The 20,434-nt window shown below is 40.2% G+C and overlaps 1 pseudogene; it reads right to left on the bottom strand.

Moving 5' to 3' along the window:
* Window positions 1-7,060: 7,060 nt before the first annotated feature.
* On the bottom strand, window positions 7,061-13,608 carry LOC118675583 (annotated as a pseudogene).
* Window positions 13,609-20,434: the final 6,826 nt, after the last annotated feature.

The raw sequence follows: 20,434 nt of genomic DNA, 5'->3' as shown, positions 1-20,434 counted from the left end.
TGTAGTCATAGTTGCCATAAGCTCAAAATAACATCAACAAATAGTTACTGAGTATAAGACATTGGGCTGCTTAACATAAAGGAAGAAAGGTGGGATATGAGCACTTCTTCCGAAGAAATAAATTTCTAATCTGTATCAAAGCCAAGTCTAGCCCATTCTTCATGCCCACCTGATCAACGTAGAAACCCAGGACAGGCTTCTGAGAGGACCCCAGACTTGAAAAATGATAGGCAAAATAGCGATAGACTCATACATAGAGAGCAGGCAGACAGCTCCAGGGTGGGGAGGAGCAGGGTTGAGAAAAAAAAATCAAAAAGGGATAGAGAGAGAACTCATGGACAACAGTGTGGTGATTGCAGGGGTGAAGGTGGAAGAGGGCATAGAGGGGATAAATGGTGGTGGAAAAAATAAAATTACATTTAAGATAATAAAAATAAATAAATAGATAAAATTGATGAGCAGATAAACCCAAAGCAGTCAGAATAAAACTTTATAACCAAAAAATGAGAGAACAATCCTTCTCTAGCTCCCAGGGAAAGTGGAGACAGGAGGAGGACAGAATACGTGCCCAGGCTTGGGACTCACCCTCAAGTCAAGGAGAGTCTGGCGATATGGCCTCTCCCTCTGTGAGGACACAAGTTTGTGTTTGGTGAAGAATATTTTTAGTGGAATGCCAGGTAGCGCCACTTAAATTAAGCTCCACCTTCTGGAACTTTCTAAGCCTCTCACCTTTTCATTTTCCATTTTCTAACCCTGACAGGGGAATGTCCAATAAAGGACCAAGATAGGAAAATTAGGCAAGTTCATCAATATATCATAAGGCTTTGTCTTGTATGAGTTCCATTCTGAGAATCTGGGAGGCCTGAGCCTAGGCACAGATAGTGCCATACTCCGGGGCAAACCAAGGTTGCCCTCTGGGGTCACCATCAAAATGGAACTAAGACCCTGGGAGTAGAAAATGATTGGAGCAAAAGGAGATGGGGAGAGTGGGGGGAATGCTTCCAGTTTTCATCTGAGGCAAATATATGGGGAAAGTAATAAATGCTTTCCATCATTCTCAGGTATGTTCTAGATCAGGGGTTGCAAACTGTGGTTCACCACCAGTTTTTGTAAATAAAGTTTTATTAGATCACAGCCAGGATCGGTTTGTTCTGTACCATCTATGACTGCTTGTGTGTTATTGGAGTAGAGTTGAGGAGTTGTGATGGAGACCATATGGCCCACAACACCAAATATATTTGCTACCTGGTTCTTTACAAAGAAAGTTTGCTGACCTCTGGTTTCAAACATGAAAAGGAATGCTGCCAGCTCACTCTGGACCTTTTGTCAGAGGAGTAAGTTTACTCCAGGATTTTCGGTTTTCTTACTTCCTGTTTCCCCTTTTTGAAATTGCTTGTATTTCCCCTGTCTTCTCTCTCCATTCCATCTGGCCTAGGCTTGTATACTCAGAACCGCACCCATCTGTGGAAATGGGTGACATGAAGGAGAGAGTAACCACCGTCTGTAAAAATGAAAAACAGTGTGAACGTATTTTAAGAAAAGCAGTCTACTGCACTCTTTGGTAAACACTGAGAGTTTATCTCTCAATGTCTTACGTTCAATCAATGCTCGTAATAATCTTCATAACATTATGTATCTCTGAATGTTTTCTTTTTAAAAAATAGATATATTTTTATTGATTTCAGAGAGGAAGGGACAAGGAGAGAGAGACAGAAACATCAATGATGAGAGAGAATCCCTGATTGGCTGCCTCCTGCACACCCCCCGCTGGGGATCGAGCCTGCAACCCTGCATGTGCCCTTGGCTGGAATCGAACCCAGGACCCTTCAGCCCCCAGGCCAATGCTCTATCCACTGAGCCAAACCAGTCAGGGCTGAATTTTTTCTTTTAAAAAAAATTTTTTTTTTTAATTTCAGAGAGAAAGGGAGAAGAAGAGAGAGATAGAAACATTAATGATGAGAGAGAATCATTGATTGGCTGCCTCCTGCACTCCCCCTACTGGGGATCAAGCTGCAACCCAGACATGTGCCTTTGACTGGAATTGAACCTAGGATCTTCAGTCTGCAGACTGATGCTCTATCCACTAAGCCAAACTGGCTAGGGCTGAATGATGTTTTCTTATTAAAATAAAAATAGCTAACATTTATTGAGCCCTTACAGGATGTCAGTTGCCATTCTAAGAGCTTTATGTGAACTATCCCACTGGATCCTCATAATAGTCCTGAGGACACTCAGCACACACAACATCACCATTTCACAGATGAGCAAACTAAGTGATAAATAAACTACACAATAAATCCGGGAGCAGAGTTTCAAACCTCTCCTGAGCTACACTCTATTCACCTTACGAAAATATGAAAATAAACTTAATCAAAAATCTAAGAAAAAAGTAAATTCTTATAAGACATTCAATGTTTAAGTATTTATCAAATGTTAATACCAAAGGCTAACTTGGAATAACAATATAAATTTTTTATTTACATAAATTATTCTACAATTTTTCAAATAAATATCTTCCATGAGACTTTTTCAAAAATGTAACTTTAAGTAATTTTTATGCACTCCTAGCTGGGTCTTTATTGGATTTTGATGTCTTCATTGGATTGAGAAGCATTTCAGAGTCATTCCTACTAAATTCAACATGAGACTATCATAAAGTAATGACTTTTTTATTACATCTGAAATACAGACATTGAAGGAACGCAAGACAAATGTAATTTTCCCACCTTTTACTTATGTGTATTCATTAGGATACTTGCAAAAACTCTGGAGCTCCCAGAAACAACATCTCAGCATCAGCAGGCTTTTAATTATTGCACTTCAAATGCTGTTGACTTATGAGGGACCTTCAAGTAGCAAGACTTTCTTTGCTCATGGACATAAAAAAATAAGCTAAAAAATAGAACTCATTCATGATATTTAGATTAACAACTTTGGAAGGAAAGTTTTTGAAGTTAGAACCAAATTCCTAGATGATCAGGAATTGGCTCTGCTTCTGCCCCAAGTTCTTCTCCAGAGAATCTGACCCAAAAGTTTCCAATTATCTCACCAGAGAATTTCCCTTCAATTTTAATCAATACCAACATGGCAGACTCATATCTGTGCCTGGTTTTACAACACATATAGTATGAAAAGATTTTTTAAAAAACATGAACTTCTGCTTTCTGGTCCAGCATGTAAGGAATGTGAAAGTGTTCACTCTGTCCGAACAACAAGGTAAAAAGCTGAACAAACCAAAAAATGAACAATTATGCTTAGATCTATCAGTGAAGTGAGGACACAGGGCAAACCACTACCCTCAAAATTGAGGAGACAGGCAAATACAGAGAACCACAACTTACCTAATGAGAAAACGGCATGGGACACAGTGTTGGAGCAGAAAAACTGGAACTGTGATTGAGGAATTTCTGGAGGGTCAGTGTGGACAACTGTGATAGATAAAAACTTCACAGGGGCCCAATCATGGGGAAGCCCACACTTTTGTAAGTTTTCTCTCCAGGAGCTCTACCAGGTCCTCACAGTAATATTGGAGGGGGGGAGAGGGGGATACTCTCTTTCTTCCATCAGGGGGAGGGAAAAGGAACCATTTTGAGATTTGCCAGAGCATTCTGTTCCTCTTAACAAGGCGTGCCTTTGGAAGAGGCTATTTTACCAGAGCCTGACCTATTTGAGTTTTACCAGAGCCTAATCTACCTGGGGGAAGGATAATATACAACTTTAGTCAGTTCTAGCCTTCTATGTGGGGGAAGGGAAATATACAAATCCAGCTCCCGCCTGTCATCCTGTTCCACCTAAAGGGAGAAAAATAAACTAAGAAGCACGAGTGAAGTTCACAGTTCAGGGCACAGGCTCACCAAAAGGGGAACACCTCATCACAGGACCATAGAATTCTTCCCCTCCCTTACACCCTAACTCTACATTACTAAAGGCCTACTTTCCAGAGTTCTCTTTACCCAGGACATCATGTATGCCTTTCAACAACAAAAATTACAAACCATACACAAAGGCAAAAAAGACAGTTTTAGAACCATAATGAGATATGGCAAGAATATCAAAATTATCAAACCAGGAATTTTTGAGAACTGTGATTAATATGCTAAGAGCTGTGGTAGAAAAGGTGATAACAATCAAGAACAAATGGGTCATGTAAGTAGAAAAATAGAAATTCTAAAAATCAAAAAGAAATATGAGAATGAAAAATAACTCCAACAGAAATAAAGAATGCCCTTAATGTGCTCATTGGTAGGCTGAGCACAGCAGAGGAAATATCTGACATAATAATACGACAGCAGCCCTGGCTCAGCTGGCGGGAGTGCCGCCCCATACAGTGAAAGGCTGTGGGTCTGATTCCCGGTCAGGGCACATATCTAGGCTGCAGGTTTGATCTCTACTTGGGGTGCATACAGGAAGACAACCTATCAATGTTTTTCACATCAAGGTTTCTCTCTCTCTCTCTCTCTCTCTCTCTCTCTCTCTCTCTCTCTCTCTCTCTTCCTCCTTCCCTCCCTCTCTCAATAAGTGAAGAAACTTCCAAAACTGAAAAGAATAGAACAAAATATAAAAGAATTATAAAAAAGCTACAAAAGATGTAATATACATGTAATAGGAATTCCAGAAAAGAAAGTGAGAAAAGAGCAGAAAAAAATAAATAAAAATAAATAAATAAATAAATAAATAAATAAGAAAGGAACAAGAAATATTTGAAGTAATAACAACTAAAAATTTTCCCAAATTAATGTCAGACACCAAACCACATAACCAGGAAACTCAGAGAATACCAAACAGGATAAATACAAATAATAATAATAATTTACAAATAAAAAAGCTACACCTAAGTATAGCATATTTAAACTACAGAAATCAAATATGTAGAAAACATATTGGAAAAAAAACACTTTACCTATAGAGGAGCAAAAATAAGAATTATATCAAACTTCTCAGAAATATGGAAGCAAGAAGAGAAAGGGGTGAAATATTTATGGTGTTGAAAGAAAAGAAGCCACAAACGTAGAATTCTGAAACCTGCAAAATTACCCTTCAGAAATGAAAGAAAATTAAAGATTTCTCAAACAAAAATTGAAGGTATTTGTTGCCGGTAGACCTGCCTTGCAATAAATGTTAAAAGAAGTTCTCCAGAGAGAATAAAAATTATATAGGTCAGAAAATCAGATCTACATAAAAGAAGAGAATCAGAGAATGAAAACATGAAAGTAAAATAAAACATTTTTCTTATTCTTAATTGATGTAACAGGTAACAGGCTCAAAATAATCATATCGACAATGTATTCAATTATGTATGCTTATGTATATGCTATGTATAAGTATATGCTTATGTGTATACATGTATACTTCTATACAATTGCAATGAATGATAGTAATGACATAAGAGATGGGAGGGAGGAATTAGGAATATTTTTTTATTATAAGGTACTTGCACTACCAGTGAATTGGTATAGAGTTATTTGAAACTTGGATTAGTTGTAAATGTATATTACAAACTCCAGGGCAACCATAAAAAACAATAAAAAGAGAAGTAAAGTTGATATGCTAAGAAAGAAAATAAAATAGACTAATATAAAATGCTCAATTAATATCATAAAAGGCAGAAAAAGAGTGGAAGACAAAAATAGAAACAAAGAACAAGGGGCAACAAACAGAAAACAGTAACAACTATGATAGATATTAATCCAACTATATCAATAATCATCTTTTCTTTATTTAAATATATTTTTATTGATTTCAGAGAGGAAGGGAGAGAGAAAAATCAATGATGAGAGGGAATCATTGATTGGCTGCCTCCTGCACGCCCCCTACTGGAGATTGAGCCTGCAACCCAGGCATGTGCCCTGATGGGGAATTGAACCTGGGACCCTTCAGTCCATAGGCCAACACTCTATCCACTGAGCCAAACCAGCTAGGGCTCAATAATCATCTTAAATATCAATTACATATATACACAAATAAAAAGAGATTGTCAGAGTGAATCAAAAACAAGGCTTAAACTATATTATGTCTGCAAGAAATCCACCTTAAATACAATGAAACATATAGTTTAAATGTAAAAGGATGGAAAAAGATATATCATGCTAACACTAATCAAAAGAAAGTGGGAGAAACTATATTAATTTCAGAGAGCTATATAACATTCAAAGCAAGAAAAGTTGTCAAGGATAAAGAGGGGCATTACAAAATGATAAAGGGATCAATACTCCAAAAAGATGAATAATCCTTAATGTGTATCCACCTAACAACAGAATATCAAAGTAACATCACACACACACACACACACACACACACACACACAGCAAACAACAAAAAATGATAGAACTGCAAGAAGAAATAGATGAATTCACTATTATACTTGGATAATTTAACACCTTTCTTTTGCATAAAGTAAAGCTTCTATGATACAAGCTGTGATGTGGATGAATTAAGAAAACGACATTATCATTATCTTGATTGCTAATATTCATTAAGCACTTGTCTACAATATTTCATTGAACCTAACATTCCATTAATTATCAGACTCTATTATTTTATCAACCACCAAGAAAGAAAGAAAATTTCAGAGATGTGAAAAAGTGTGAATCTCAGAATCAATGAAAAATAGTATGTAGCAAGGACTCTATGTAACTAATTTTATTTAATTCTCAAAATAAACTTCTAAGGCTAGTACTATTACTTGGGCCATTTTTCAGATGAGGATATAAGGGTTTAAGTTTCTTATCTATGAGAAATCCATGCCTGCCTGTACCTTAGAATAGAATAGAAAAGGGACTATGGGACAGAATCCAAGTAGAACTCAAATAAATCAGTTCTTAACCTCTCGCACCTGGAGTTTTGCATTACAAACAACAAAAAATGCAATGACCTCTTTTTCCCGCCATATATGATATGCAAGAATGCATATCCCTTTGCTTGTGCCCTATATATACAAGCATTTCCCAGAGTACAGAAGCTCAGTTAAACATTAACCTGCTGCCTTCCTCTTAAAAAGAATATAATATTCTGAGGACTAGTCTAGTTTTCTGGAATTTAGGGGGTTGTCATTCTATTTACTCTACTTTTTTGTGTTTAGAATTTTTATAACAAAGTGTTTTTTGTTTGTTTTGTGTTTTGAGGAACGTTGACTGATACCTTTATTGCTTTGGGCGTGGGGGGTCTGCACAGAGCTCTTGGTGGGGCTGCACCGCTTCCTTTTCACCATCAAGGGCTTCTGGCCTCGCAGGATGGCGCTGGCCCTGCGGATGGCGGCCAAGCGCAGATCCGGGCGGTACTTGCTCTTGCAGATCAAGTACGGGATGCTGCCCAGGGTGGCCCAGGCGTTCTTGTTGATGGTGATCCGCACGGATCTCCGCTTCATGATGACCACCACAGGCCAACCGTCTTGCGGTGAATCAACCCCTTGTAACGAAAGGAGTTGCAGGCCTTCGGGTTATTGGGTTTGGTGCTGTCCTCTGCTTGTTCCTCCTGATCAGGAAGCTGGAGCAGTTCCCCACGATCCTCCGATCCTCCGTTGCAGGTGGGCAGACATGCGGCAGCTGCTCACTGTGCCGCAGCCGGGCAGGAAGAGCTCATAGAAGTTTTTTTAATCAGAATACATTGTTATAATGATAATAGTCAACATGTATTAAAACTTTACTATTTATCAGACACTAATCTTTTTTGTTATTGTTTAAAGTATTACATATGTCTTTTTTCCAGACTGAACCCCCTCCCCACCACTCCCACCCCTCAGAACTAGCCCCCACCACCCCAGTGTCTGTGTCCGTTGGCTCTGCTAATATGCATGCATACAAGTCCTTTGGTTGATCTCTAACAGCCCCCTGCTCCCCTGCCTTCTCTCTGAGGTTGGACAGTCTGTTCAGTGTTACCTTGTCTCTGGATCTATTTTTGCTCATCAGTTTATGTCGTTCATTATATCTCACATATGAGTGAGCTCATGTGATATTTATCTTTCTCCAACTGGCTTATTTCACTTAGCATAATGCTCTCCAGTTCCATCCATGCCGTTGCAAATGGTAACAGTTCCTTCTTTTTTATAGCAGCATAGTATTCCATTGTGTAGATGTACCACAGTTTTTTAATCCACTCATCTGCTGATGGGCACTTAGGCTGTTTCCAGATCTTAGCTATGGTGAATTGTGCTGCTATGAACATAGGGGTGCATATATCCTTTCTGATTGGTGTTTTTGGTTTCCTGGGATATATTCCTAGAAGTGAGATCACTGGGTCAAATGGGAGTTCTATTTTTAACTTTTTGAGGAAACTCCATACTGTTCTCCACAGTGGCTGCACCAGTCTGCATTCCCACCAGCAGTGCACAAGGGTTCCTTTTTCTCCATATCCTCTCCAGCACTTGTCCTTTGTTGATTTGTTGATGATAGCCATTCTGACAGGTGTGGGATGGTACCTCATTGTCATTTTAATTTGCATATCTCAGATGATTAGTGTCTTTGAGCATGTTTTCATATGTCTCTTGGCCCTCTGTATGTTCTCTTTCAAAAAGTATCTATTTAGGTCTTTTGCCCACTTTTTAATTGGATTTTTTATCTTCCTTTTGTTAAGTTGTATGAGTTCCCTGTAAATTTTGGAGATTAAACCCTTATTTGAGATAGCATTGGCAAATATGTTCTCCCATGCAGTGGGCTTTCTTGTTGCTTTGTTGATGGTTTCTTTTGCAGTGTAGAAGCTTTTTATTTTAATGTAGTCCCATTTTTTTTATTTTCTCCCTAGTTTCCATTGCCCTAGGACAGGGGTGGGCAACCCCTGGCATGCGTGCCAAACATGGCACGCCAGTAACTTTTGCTGGCACGCGAAGCCCTCTCTTATAATCTCCCATTTACAATTTTTTTCTTAATATCGACTTTTTTATTTTTCAGATAAATTCAGTGTAGGTGCATCTTAGATAAATAAATAATTTTACATAACAAGTTATCTTAAAGACCATAGACATGGATTGACGAGAGAGGGGAAGAGCAATTTCTATGCCTCTGCCTTAACTCTCCCTGCCTTCCTGGATCCTACCAGTGTTTTGGTTTCATCCACATATGCTTGTGAATCTTTGTTCCCAGGGATGAATTTTGTTAAGTCTCGTAATAGGAGTAGCCTGACGGATGAAAGTAGTAGCTCATGCATATCTCTGAAGGTCACGAAATATAAACCTGATGTAAAATCTCTGTCATCAGTGATGCAGCAGCAAAAGTCCCACTGATAATATCAAACGGAGTCATAAAGTTTTCTGTTGGACTATCAGTGTACATGTATACATTAAAAAATAAATGTATTTTTCATCATCATATACTGTGTTTTTGTCCCTCAAATGAATTTTATTATTTCTTTAAGGTTCTTCACATATGTACACCTTAAGAGATATCAAGTAGGTGTAACATGTTCTCAAAAAATTAGGGTTGGAACGCAGAAGAATTTTGAGTCAAAGATTTTGCTGGTTTTGGCACGCACTCACAAAAAGGTTGCCCACCCCTGCCCTAGGAGCTGTATTGGTGAAGATATTGCTACAACAAATGTCTGATATTTTGCTGCCTATGGAGTCTTCTAAGATTCTTATGGTTTCCCTTCTTACATTTAAGTCCTTTAATCATTTGGAGTTTATTTTTGTGTATGGTGTAAATCGGTGACCTAGTTTCATTCTTTTTTTTTTTTTTTTTTTTTTTTTTTTTTTTTTTTTTGGTAGCCAGGTTCTGTCTTTATTATCCTGTTACATCTGTATTTATACCAGTTGATTTTTATTTTTTAGTTTTATTGCTTAAGTATTACAAAGGGTATTACATATGTCTCCTTTTTCCCCCGCCCTTGACAATCCCCTAGTTTCATTCTTTTTATATGTAACTGACCAATTTTCCCAACACCATTTATTGAAGAGACTGTCTTGACTCCATTGTATGTTCTTGCCTTCTTTGTCAAATGTTAATTGATCATAGTGGTTTGGGTTGATTTCTGAGTTCTCTATTCTATTCCATTGATCTATATGTCTGTTCTTGTGCCAGTACCAGGCAGTTTTGAGAACAGTGGCTTTGTAAGATAGCTTGATATCTGGTATTGTGATCCCTCCAACTTTGTTCTTCTTTCTCAGGATTGCTGTGGCTATTCAGGGTCTTTTTTTATTTCAGATGAATTTGTGGAGAGTTTGTTCTAGGTCTGTGAAATATGTCATTGGTATTTTAATGAGGATTGCATTAAATCTATAAATTGCTTTGGGTAGTATGGACATTTTAATGATGTTGATTCTACCAATCCATGAACATGGTATGTTCTTTCATTTGTTTATGTCATGTACACAGGAGAGGGTTGCTTACTGTTTCTGAGGCTTCAGTGAAGAAACTGTTTAATCAAAGTTTCAAAGGAGAATTAGTGTTGAGTGTGAGCATGAGATGAGAAGAACTGCGTGTGTCAAGACAAAATGGGTGAAAGAGTACTTTTAGGGAAAGACTAGGAAACTACAAGTGGCAATTCCTAAGCAGCGTTCCACACACACTGCATTTGTGACAAATGGCCAGTTTTTCTGAACACTCTACCACGTTAACCCATGAACTCCATGTGCCTATAGGTATTTTTAAGCAGTTTTCTTGAGATAAAATATAATTGGTTCATTTGTATTCACATAGGGAATGAGTGTCTCATCCTGCCAACACAGATGGCTCAGAAATCTAGTGTGTGTGCACGCACTCAGAGAACAAAGGCATCTGGCCTCATGAAATTTCTCTTCTTCTCAACAGTCAGAGAGAACATAATCCATCAAAAGCAAAGACAAAAACAAAAAAGGTTTGGGGGGGTTAGCATTTGCATAAAGGGCTAAAAAGTTTTAAACTAATTTGCCTTAAAAAAATAATCAGGAAAGAAAAAGATTAAACAAGTATCACAAACCTTCAGTAATTTTTTGTTGAATCTGGGCTGGGTTAAGGAAGATCAAAAACATTCTCTCCTTGTAAAAGTATGTTTGAAAATGAACATAATAAGAGTTTATTATAAAAAGGGAAGAAAAGAAAGCTTGATTAAGCCGCAGATTCTTTTTTAAAAAATATTTTATTGATTTTTTTTACACAGTGGAAGGGAGAGGGATAGAGAGTTAGAAACATCAATGAGAGAGAAACATTGATGAGCTGCCTCCTGGACACTCCCTACTGGGGATGTGCCCGCAACCAAGGTACATGCCCTTGACCGGAATCGAACCTGGGACCCTTGAGTCCGCAGGCCAACGCTCTATCCACTGAGCCAAACCAGTCAGGGCAAGCAGCAGATTCTTGACATTTCCATAGCAGTGGGGCTGACTGTCCGAGCCCCCATGCAGCCTGGAGTCCCACGCTGAAGCCTGAGGGGCCTCCCGGGTGGCTGCCCTGAGAAGGGCAGCGGAGGCAGAGGCGCAGCTGCGTAGGCAGAAGGGGAGACTGGGATGGGGAGGAAAAGAGAAAGGAGAATGAGTACAGGGAAAGTGGACTCGGGAAAGAAAATACTCACTGAAAAGTTGACAGATTAGCAACCCCTTGTGATGGCTGGGGCTTTCAGGAACAAAGTTGCTGAAAGATTGACGCTCAAAGAATGAAAGCTCAGTCCATAAGACCCTGAACATACTGGCTCCCCCAAAATACTTTCAAGTATTACATTGAAATACTCTTGAATGAATTGTTTTATTTTCAAGATATTTGGCTTTATTTCACACAAATTCATAATTTTTCAATCTTCCAAATCACTTTTTTAACCCACATGAAAAATAAAAATCTATAATAATGTATGAAAATTACTGGCCTGAAACACTTCTTTTTCCAGTTGGCATGTGGATTAGATACCTGGGAACATTTACATTGGAATATCGTCTCTTCACCCACTTTGATTATCACAGTGATAGCTGGCTGAAGCCAGGCAGTAATAGATTCAAAGTTGTGCCTTAGCCAGTTTGGCTTGGTGGATGGAGGGTCGGCCTGTGGGCTGAAGGGTCCCGAGTTCAATTCCGGTCAAGGGCACATACCTCAGTTGCAGGCTCGATCCCTGACCTTTGTCAGGGCCCATGTGAGAGGCAGTCAATCTATGTGTCTCTCTCACATCGATGTTTCGCTCAGTCTTTCCTCCGCCCTTCTACTCTTTATTAAAAAAAAAAAAAAAAAAAAAAAAAGGAGAAAATATCCTCAGGTGAGGATTAACAAAAAACAAACAAAACAGAAAAAGTTGATAAGAAGAGTGCAGTTTGCAAATGAAATTTGTTAAACTCATTAGTCAAAAGCATAGAAAAAGAAAACCCAGCCAATAGTTCATTGGAATAGAAAATACTTATTTGTTTGTTTATTTGTTTGTTTGTTTGTTTGTTTTTTGGTTAATCTTCACTGGAGGATACTTTCTCCATTTATTTATTTATTTATTTGAGAGAGAGAGGAAGAGAGGGAGAGAGAAACATCGATGTGAGAGGACAGGGATCAATCCTGTAACCCAGGTACATGCTTTTGACCAGGAATTGAACCCTCAACCCTTTAATGCACAGACCGACACTCCAACCACTGAGCCCAGTCAGGGTGAAAAGGTTTTTCTTAATAAAAGGACAGTATGAAACTGATGGTTAAAGTCGAATTAATTTTTCTCTGACAGCTATATTCCCTGACTAGGGAGCACCAATACTGAAGTCACTTTCAAAGCCTTGCTCATTTAGCAAGATATAAAATCCCAAATGTTTTCAGTAGGTCCTTTTATCTGTTACACTTGTCTGTGCATTTCTTCACCACGCTGAGCCCCTGAAGGGTATCTATAAACTAACTGCGTAGAATAAGGACAACTATTTTGCTCTGGACTGATAAAGTTTATAAAATTGTCTGGAAACGCTTAATCAAGCTTAGAAACCAAATCTCAGTTCAGGCTTGGAGGAATGTATGTTCCTTTGAGAATGTGTTTTGCCACTTTGGCCTACGGCAGCCCCTCTCCAGGCCAACGAGCCCACAAGGAAGCCCCTCGGACGAGCAGGCACTTCTCCTGCAACCTGGTTCATTTCTCCCCTCTGTTCCCTCAGTTCTCCTAAGACCATCCTCCCAGGATTCTTGCTGCAAAAAACTGCCCAGTCAGAGAGCTGAGTCACAAGAAGTTGAATGTTTGTCTTTTCTGGTTTCCTAGGTGTGTTGTTTGCTGACTTGCAGCATTAATGCCAGTTTAGCTGGCTGGCATTTCTAGTGTCCAACCCAGGTTGTGAACCCCCAGATCTGTCCAGCCCTCCTCCCAGAACCAGACTTGTTTTCCCAGGCACTTGTGAATACGGAGGCCTGGAGAGAAGGGGGTGTACGTGCACAGGGCACACAAATACAACATCAGCTTCCACTGAGGATGCAGCCTGCTGCACAGTGGGAACCAAGAGATACAGGGCTGCCCATGTAACAGATGCAAGTTTCCCGTGCTCCGGTTCAGCTGGGAACACAGGCTGTAACGCAGAAATAAATCACGTGGAACTTGCTGTCATCTCTCTGCCTTCCTGCTCAGCCCTCCAACACTGCCGCTTGACTGGCTGGAGTCGCTGGAGTTTTTCAATGAAGGCTGGAGACTGGCATTGGCAGCGCTGCCTAATTTTTAGCTAATACCTCTGTGGGTTCTGCGTTCGCATCTGGCCAGTGCTATCATGCTGGGTATGATTATCATAGGCTGCTGCTCTTTCCCAAGCAGGAAGCTGGAGTCCTGTTACCAACAGCCTAAACAGAGGCTGCTTCCAAACACAACAGCACATCACAGCCAGGGAAGGGTCTGTGGTGTGGGACTTCTCCCAAGGCATAAAAAAGAGAGAGGGAGAGAGAAATGTGTTAACTGTGCTAACAGTGCCAAGTAATATGCTTCGTTAAAAATTTAATCACCTACAAGTGCAAAACAAGTGCAAAGCAATCATGTTGTAATTAGCACAGCAATTAACACCTCCCTTTTCGATAGCACATGCATCCTAGGAAGTGCAGGATTGCAAGTGTTTATGCTGCTGACAGGCTCAGTTCCTATAGAGAAGGAAAAACTTGCTGAAATAGAATTTTTGGGATTTTGGCATGTGGGTTGTTATGTGTTCGTGAAATCTCAGAACCAGCTGCCATTTTGGTTTTGTGCAAAAGTTGTGCTGCTATGTGGTGTAACAAACCAACTTCCCTACTTTTGTGCGTTCCCTAAGCTTCTTTTTAGCATCGCCTTCCCTTTTTCTAAGATTAAAATATTAATAAATCAGTATAGGGACCAAATCTGCATGCTAAATGGTGCTCCATACCTCGCCCCAAATTGCCATCCTCAGTCTGTTATCAGAATTGTGTGAATGGTATTCACTCTATCACTTCAGAGGACTCTATGGCACCACGCCTGGCCACTGCTCTGATGAGGGGTGAAGAGCCAGTTTTTTGAGGAAGGGGAAGGGAAGGAAGGTGGACCCTTGTTCCTACGTACCACCCCATATCAAGCCCAAGTCTAAGAACATGACACAAGATCAGTGTGGCACTGCCTGCTAACCTGATTCACAGGTACCCCATGCTCATTACAGTGCATAGAGTCTTTAGGAGACGCAGCTAGAAAAGTAGAGCAAGCAGTCTTCAATTCCCATTGGACAAAGAGAGTTGAAATTTCTTTAACTTTCCAGCCTATGTCATGTCCGTATGCCAAACAGATGAATGTGTGGCAGAGTGTACGGTCTGAGACGTCACTGATTGGAAATTAGCCGAAGCCCCGAAGTCTTCGGCACAGTTTAGATATGACTATGAGACATAGCTAGTGACTCTAAAACTTTAAATGTGTTTGAAAGGAGTTTCATAAGAATATTTATTAAAAACTAATGAAACATCCAGGGATTTAAGAAATAAATGAATAACATGAGGAAAAAGCAAATGAAGTATTTAGAAGATATTTGTTTTATTCCTGTTGGCCATTGATAATGCATGTGCTTTAAGGAGCAGAGGAAATATTTGGGGTGTGATGTTTGGGGAAGAGAAAAGCCTCACATTTCTGCAGTTGACTTGGTAGCAACATTATAAAGATATAAGGAGTGAAAGGCGAGAGTAAGATGGCTCACATTCCAATATTTTGCAGACTCTCTAGAAAAGTGCAGGCATTCACAGGGCTTCTCACTTTACTGGTTTGCTATTTCATTTTCCCAGCAATTCTTTTGTTTCAGCTCCCAGAGAGCTGAGAAAAGAAACCTCAGCCAGATTGAAAACATACTTTATAAGTGGGGCAATTGCAACAGAAAATTCACACTGGAAAGCTCAGTAGGAAGTAAAATGAAACCCCTGTTTCAAACACAAAGAGGACAAATGCCTTATTATGCTAAGAAGCCTCAAATTAAATATGGAGAGCTAGTTGGAGTAGACAGTTCCCTGAGTCAGAGTTTTTATTCATTCTTACAAAAATACATCTTTTGAGATGGATGTTCTTTAAATATTGCTATCATTTGTAAAACTGGTTGAAAATGTCTGCCGTACGTAGCCTTAATCCAAAGACTCGGATCATATATTCCTGCATTTGCATTTATTTTTAATAAATTTTTCCCCTGCTGCTCAATTTTTATTTTCTCTTTTATCAGAAAGGTTTAATGCCAGAAAGTTTAAAAACAAAGTCATTATGCAACTTTAGTAATCTCCTACATACTTGCTAGCTCATTCATTTGTTTAATAAGGAGTATGTACTAGATATGCCAGACATTAATCTAGGACTAGGCATTCTTTGCAATATAAAAACAAACTAACGCCGTAACCGGTGTGGCTCAGTGGATAGAGTGTCGGCCTGTGGACTGAAAGGTCCCGGGTTCGATTCCGGTCAAGGGCATATACCTTGGTTGCGGGCACATCCCCAGTGGGGAGTGTGCAGGAGGCAGCTGATCGATGTTTCTCTCTCACCGATGTTTCTGACTCTCTATCCCTCTCCCTTCCTCTCTGTGAAGAATCAATAAAATATATTTTTAAAAAAATAAAACTAACAACAAAGAATAAGAACCGGAGGCTGTAAGCAACAAGAGGAGATTTTTTCACTGTCACATCCCCAGTGCCTTGCACAGAGCCCCTCATGCCTTAAAAATCGGTTGAATGAATCAATAAATGACTCAATCACTGATCAACCAAGCTCATCCTAAGCTGACAGTCTAGTAGGGGTAAAGTCAGTATATATATCTAACACAACTTCTAAATCAATGAGTACTCTACAAAAGAAAAATTTGAAGTGCAAAGGAAAGATGGATATAATACCCCCATTTTAGGTGCTGGAGGGGGAGGAGAGAATAAGGATGATAAAACAATAGGTGTTTTAGTTTTGCAAAACCCCAGTGTTTCCATGGGAATAATGTTGGGAAAATGCTGGAAAGGTAGATCGAGGCCAGAGCCACAGAAGCCTTGAGTGCCTGCCAAAGAAAATTAAGTTCAGAAAGGGACTCCAATAAAGGTAGAGTAATCTAGCTACAATAATAAAACTGATTAGACTAGAAATTGACTGGCAGCAAAGAGACCAATTAGGGAACTACTGGAATAGTTCAGGCAAAAGTTCAAGTTCACCTGAACTGGGTAAGGGCAGTGTGAATGAAAAGGGGGTAAAAGCAAGAAACTGGTGAATTTCTAGCAGAAGCTATCAAGTGAGAGCTGAGCCATGTCAAACACCACGCGGAAGTCTCAATGCCAACTGGCAGGGAGGGTACTGGTTCCAGTCAGAGAAATTGGAAGCATGAAACAGAAGCATTGGGGGCAGAGAAGATGAAGATTTTGGTTTTAGATAGATTTTTGAAAGGTTGGCTGGATATTTGGTGGCAAATGAAAGGTACTCAGAAATGTCAAACTGAAGTCCAAAAAAAATGTCAGAATCAAAAGTAAAAATTAAAATTTAAGATCTTCTGCATATTGTTTTGGAATCAGTTGTGGGGCTGAAGGTAAGACAAGTGTGGGAGTAAGAAGGGAAGCCAGGGAGGACAGAGAGTAACTAAAGCCATGAACTCCCAAGGAGATGCGAATTTCCAAGTGCGTGTGGTGCCAAATGCTGCAGAGAGATGAAAGTAGATGAAAACTAAGGAAAGGCCAGTGGATTTGATTACCAGATGTAGATTGGTGACCTTGGAGAATACAATTTCAATAGACTGGTAAGGTCAGTAGATAGATTGCAAAGGATTAAGGGTGAAGAGGATGGCAAATCAGTGGAAAAAAAGAGTAGAGATAATGCTTTCAAAAAGGAAATGCATTTAAGGAAAAGAAAAAAAAAAAAGACTGTCTCAGGAAAGAACAAGTTAAAGGTCAGTTTCTTTAAGACAAGTGTGCCTCAAACTGAAAGAGGGCATTTATCAAATAAGGTACAAGCAGGAAAAGATCATTGGTGAAGCAAGTTTTCAGAGCAGACAAGAGGAGATGTGATGGCCTGGGAGCCAGAAGGGGAGACTATAACCCCAGAAAACTAGTAGAATTTCTTCCTCTGTGGCAATAGGAAATGAGCAAAACTTAATGAAAAGAAATAAGGAAGTGGAGAAATAAAAAACTTTGATGGACTCAACATTCTCCTTAAAATAGGAGTCAAGTAGGACTTCACTTCTGGGAAAATGAAGTAGGTGTACTTTTCCATGTTGCTTCTGCTAAATACAAGTAAAGACACTGGGCATTAGATATAAAACAAATATGACTCTGAAGGGTGGAAAGAAGGAAGCAGACGAGCTTAGGACCTCAGGACATAGAATAATATAGTGATGAGTTCTGTGAGTTTTCCTTTTGCCTCATATATTCAAGATTTGGAGCTAAGAAGTCAATCTGGAAACTCCAAGCACAGCAAAAACAAACAACAACCAGAGAACCAGAAAAAGGCAGCCTAGCAAGACAGAAAAACTCTACAAAAAACAAACAGCAACAACAACAAAAATCCTGTGGCTCCATCCACACTCACTCCAACAAAGGCCCAGTGGAGGGTAGACTTCCACCCACATAGGCTATAACAAGTGCACAAACATACCCACAGGACTGGTAGTCCTCAATGAAGAACAAACAAGGAGTTGGAACGTTTATCCCCACCAGAAGATGTGTCAATGGAGGCTACAAGAAGAGCAGTAATAAGGCACCCATCCTCCACAGGGTTCTCAGTAGAGGCCTGGTGGAGAGCTGGAACTCCTGTGGACGAAAAGGGAAACATGCTAACCTAACTCAGGGAAGGTCTGCATGGCAGCCTTGAAAACTCAGAGACCTAAAGTAACCACAAAGGGTGGTTTGAAATTAAAACATTCTAATTACAAAGCGGTTTATAGTGGGTAGTCATGCCCTAGGGCCTAGGCCATTGAGATTCTGCTTTGCGACAATTATCAACATTTTGACTCAAATAAGCTCACGAAAATTATTAACAGAGAGAAACTAAGATGGTGGCATAGGTAAACACCGGGAAATTGCTGCCTACCACAACAACTTCAAAAATACAACAAAAAGACAAAACGGACATCATCCAGAACTACGGGAAGGCTGGCTGAGTGGAAATTCTACAACTAGAAGGAAAGAGAAAAACACACTGAGAGACAGAGGAGCTGCGGAAGTAAAGTACAGAGGTACGGAGGCTCCGCCCATGGAAAGGGGCTGGTACCTGAGGACACGGCGGTCTTTTTGAATTGGGAGGGAGTCACAAGCTCCCAACTGCTCTGAACTCCAGTTCCGGGAAGTCTCTGGGGACCCAGGACTCATACGGGGAGAAACTGGACTGTCTGGCAGCAGGCAGAACTCTGAACTTGAGGGCGGCTTTCCCTCAGAGGTGCTTGCAGCAATTATTGGGACACTGAGACGCGCGGCCCCTTAGGGAAGGACTGAGGACCAGCCATAGCTGCTTGCTCCGCCCTTTGATTCCCTGAGACCCTGCCCCACCCAAGCTGCAGCAGAGGCTTTTGCATATGAATGCCCTGGCCCTTTGCAACCTGAAAATTACCTAATAAACTGCAGCTGGGCCAGACAGACCCAGAACTTCCAAGAGAAGGCCCAAGGCCCCACAGCAGCTTGCATTGCTTCACAGCTGGGCCTCATCAGGGCACCTCCAAACTCCAAAAAAGAAAGGGGAATCTGCAGTTCTCTTCGTAGCTCCTGCTGGGTAACCTCAGGCAGGGGCTAAATTAGCACCTCCTTAGATCCAAGAGCCAGTGTACCCAGTGGTCAGAGGGGGACCATCCAGATTACAACTCCTCAGATCCATATGGGACACACTCAGGGAGCAGACTCAGTGAGCACCAAAGCCCCACTGAAGCAAGTCTTGCCCCAGAAGGGTGTCTTCAGCACAGAAGTTCTCCCACTGCAGACACAGCTGATTCTCACTGCCAATTGGCCTGGAGGTCAATTCCTCCCAGTGATCCTACAACAATCAAGGCATAACTACAACAAGACTGTGCAAAGCCCACAAGGGGGGTACACCAAGAGTGTCCACCTCAGGTAATTGGGGAGGCTGAGACACTGGGCCCTACAGGACACCTAGCACAGAAAGCCACTCTATCAACACAGGGAAGCATAAAAAATGCGGAGACAAAGAAACAGTTCACAAATGGCAGAAATGGAGGAAAGCAAATGACTGGATATAGAGTTCAAAGCCACGTTTATAAGGTTTTTCAAGAATTTTATGGAAACCGCCTATAAATTTAGTGAGACCCTGGAGGATATGAAAAAAGACCAACGAGAAATTAAGCATACACTGACTGAAATAAAGAATAATATACAGAGATCCAACAGCAGACAAGAGGATCCCAAGAATCAAGTCAAAGATTTGAAATACGAAGAAACAAAAAACACCCAACCAAAAAAGAAAAAAGAAAAAAGATTCCAAAAATATGAAGATAGTGTAAGGAGCCTCTGGGACAACTTCAAGCATACCAACATCAGAATTATAGTTGGTGCCAGAAGAAGAGAGAGAGCAAGATATTGAAAACCTATTTGAAGAAATAATGACAGAAAACTTCCCCTACCTGGAGAAAGAAATAGACTTCCAAGTCCAGGAAGTGCAGAGAATCCCAAACAAAAGGAACCCAAAGAGAACCACACCAAGACACATCATCATTAAAATGCCAAGAGCAAAAGACAAAGAGAGAATTTTAAAAGCAGCAAGAGAAAGACAGTCAGTTACCTACAAGGGAGTACCCATACGATCATCAGTTGATTTCTCAACAGAAACCATGCAAGCCAGAAGAGAGTGGCAAGAAATATTCAAAGTGATGAATGCCAAGAACCTACAACCAAGATTACTTTATCCAGCAAAGCTATCATTCAGAATCGAAGGTCAGATAAAGAGCTTCACAGATAAGGAAACGCTAAAGGAGTTCATCACCACCAAACCAGCATTATATGAAATGCTGAAAGGTATTCTTTAAGAAGAGGAAGAAGAAAAAGGAACTCTTACCATTTGTCACAGCATGGATGGAACTGGAGAGCGGATAAATACCACATGATCTCACTCATTTGTAGAATATAATGAACAACATAAACTGATGAACAAGGACTGATCCGGAGAC

The sequence above is a fragment of the Myotis myotis genome, unplaced genomic scaffold (genome assembly GCF_014108235.1).
Source record: "Myotis myotis isolate mMyoMyo1 unplaced genomic scaffold, mMyoMyo1.p scaffold_m19_p_2, whole genome shotgun sequence".
NCBI classification, from domain to species: domain Eukaryota; kingdom Metazoa; phylum Chordata; class Mammalia; order Chiroptera; family Vespertilionidae; genus Myotis; species Myotis myotis.
This window is presented reverse-complemented; position numbering and strand designations above follow the sequence as displayed.